The sequence below is a fragment of the Colletes latitarsis genome, chromosome 14, assembly GCF_051014445.1.
Source record: "Colletes latitarsis isolate SP2378_abdomen chromosome 14, iyColLati1, whole genome shotgun sequence".
NCBI classification, from domain to species: Eukaryota; Metazoa; Arthropoda; class Insecta; order Hymenoptera; family Colletidae; genus Colletes; species Colletes latitarsis.
Window position 1 is genome coordinate 1,732,501 of NC_135147.1, and position 2,500 is coordinate 1,735,000.

Genomic DNA, 2,500 nt, shown 5'->3' on the forward strand with positions numbered 1-2,500 from the left:
TTTTGGGTTCCGTTCGTATCGCGCTTCTCGTCGTGTTCGTTCGAGCCTCTCCATAGAGGATGATCGTCCGATTCGTTTGATAAATTATCATTTTTCCCTGGGGCTGTACGAACGAACAGAGAGGAAGACGACGACCGACGGATACCACAAATTTCACGTGGTAGGGCATATATTACATATCATAATTATCAGTGTTTGGTCAAATTTCTTTCCAGTGTCCTTTTTGTTATGCTCCAAAACTAGTATACGCTTTATTTTCTCTTTCCTTTGCATAAATTATTAACTTCGGGCAACGTCGGGAGCGCCGGTAATCATTAGATTTGTACGAAACGCGATTTGCGCCCCACGGTGGTTTTTAGTGCCGTCAAAGTCAGAAATCGTAGGAGCGGTGCTTTAACGGGCGGTCGTGATGATACTCCAGACAACACGACGCACGACGCCGTAAAACACTCGCGCGAGTCCAGACTGATCTCTGCCTCACCACGCAAGGGGTGCGCAAACTTGCCAATAATATATAATATTTATTCTTTTTCGTACGTCCAGCGACAAACGCCAACGAAATACCCAAATTCTCGCTCGTACGTTGATACCTTTCTCTTCATCGACCCGGCTCCGAAACGTTCTTCGCCATCTCCCCGAAAGGAGAGGTAAACGACGGCGGGGTTAGGGAATCTGAGAACAACGCAAGCAGTTTTAGGACAAGTGAACGACCCTCAGCCAGGCGTGGTCCAGGAATTTTATCCGTGGACCGCAATGTGCGTTCGAAATGTCGATGTTCATGTGTCCTGCAGTTCACACGTTGACGCGCAATTAGCTGCGTTCTTCATCGACCCACGAGCCAAGTGATCCACCGTTCAGGGTAATCATATACAATTTACAATTTTTCTCTTTGTATTTAAAAATGCTCCTTGTTCTTTGCTTTAAAAATATTCGATGTTCGCACCTCCGACCAGCGTATCGACGGAGGATTGAACGCGCCATATCGACGACAAAAGTTTCTTTTTGTTTCCTGAATGACGGAAAACCATCGTTCGACGGCCGGGCGTACAGTACATTCAAAAGCCTTTGCGCGTGGCTGCGACCAACGGGTATAATACACCCGTATATTCTTGGTTCCGAACAGTAACTTCACGCGCAATCGGGCGAACGCACGCGGCAGCGCCCATCGGTTGCTCGATGAAATCGATGCGATAAACTACAGCCTTCTCGGCTGGTCGTCGTTAGTCGCGCGAGCAACGGATGGCCGCACAATCGACGCGTCGTCGTTTGCGATTATTCGCCTCACGTTAGCCATGAGTATGTATATTATTCATTTACGAACGAACGCGGCAGCGTCCATCGGTTGCTCGATGAAATCGATGCGATAAACTACAGCCGTTTCGGCTGGTCGTCGTTAGTCGCGCGAGCAACGATGGCCGCAAAATCGACGCGTCGTCGTTTGCGATTATTCGCCTCAAGTTAGCCATGAGTATGTATAACATTCATTTACGAACGAACGCGGCAGCGTCCATCGGTTGCTCGATGAAATCGATGCGATAAACTACAGCCGTTTCGGCTGGTCGTCGTTAGTCGCGCGAGCAACGATGGCCGCAAAATCGACGCGTCGTCGTTTGCGATTATTCGCCTCAAGTTAGCCATGAGTATGTATATTATTCATTTACGAACGAACGCGGCAGCGTCCATCGGTTGCTCGATGAAATCGATGCGATAAACTACAGCCGTTTCGGCTGGTCGTCGTTAGTCGCGCGAGCAACGATGGCCGCAAAATCGACGCGTCGTCGTTTGCGATTATTCGCCTCAAGTTAGCCATGAGTATGTATAACATTCATTTACGAACGAACGCGGCAGCGTCCATCGGTTGCTCGATGAAATCGATGCGATAAACTACAGCCTTCTCGGCTGGTCGTCGTTAGTCGCGCGAGCAACGATGGCCGCACAATCGACGCGTTGTCGTTCGTTTGCGATTCGCTTCAGGCTACCCGTAAGGATGTATATTATTTTATTACTTCCTCGCCGTCATCAGGACGTTTCGTTCGGAGCACGACGACGAGCACACACGCCACCGGGCAAAGCGGGATACGCAAGTTCAAACCGTAAAGGAACGTCGCGAAACGATGTTCGACGGCGTCTCGTTCCTCGGCTGTAGATCCTTGGGCGCTTTGTTTCGGCCCCTGCGCGTTGTGTGTGACAATCGGTCGTCGTCTCCTCTTCGAGCGAGCGCAACGTAAACAGCCAGCATCGTATCTCCGACCGAGACGCGTATATAATGGAAAAATTGACGGCGGGTGACATCCTCGATCGTCGCAACGATGGGTCTTATTTTCTCTTCTCCTCCTCTTTCTTTCGTTTCTTTCTTTCGTTAGTAATGGACGTTTTCTTGTTTTTGTTCGAGATCTTTGTTTAGTAATGGACGTTTTTGTGTTATGTTCTTTCGTTTCTTTGTTCGTTTCGACCCAATCGTGTAAACGACGACGCGCGTCACCTCACGCCAGCATCGATC

General features: G+C 49.4%; 1 non-coding gene across 1 annotated transcript; it reads right to left on the bottom strand.

The window, feature by feature from the left end:
• Window positions 1-707: 707 nt before the first annotated feature.
• On the bottom strand, window positions 708-862 carry LOC143350534 (5.8S ribosomal RNA). Its single transcript, XR_013081151.1, has one exon. It is a non-coding gene; the product is annotated as a 5.8S ribosomal RNA (ribosomal RNA).
• Between the last annotated feature and the right edge of the window lie 1,638 nt (window positions 863-2,500).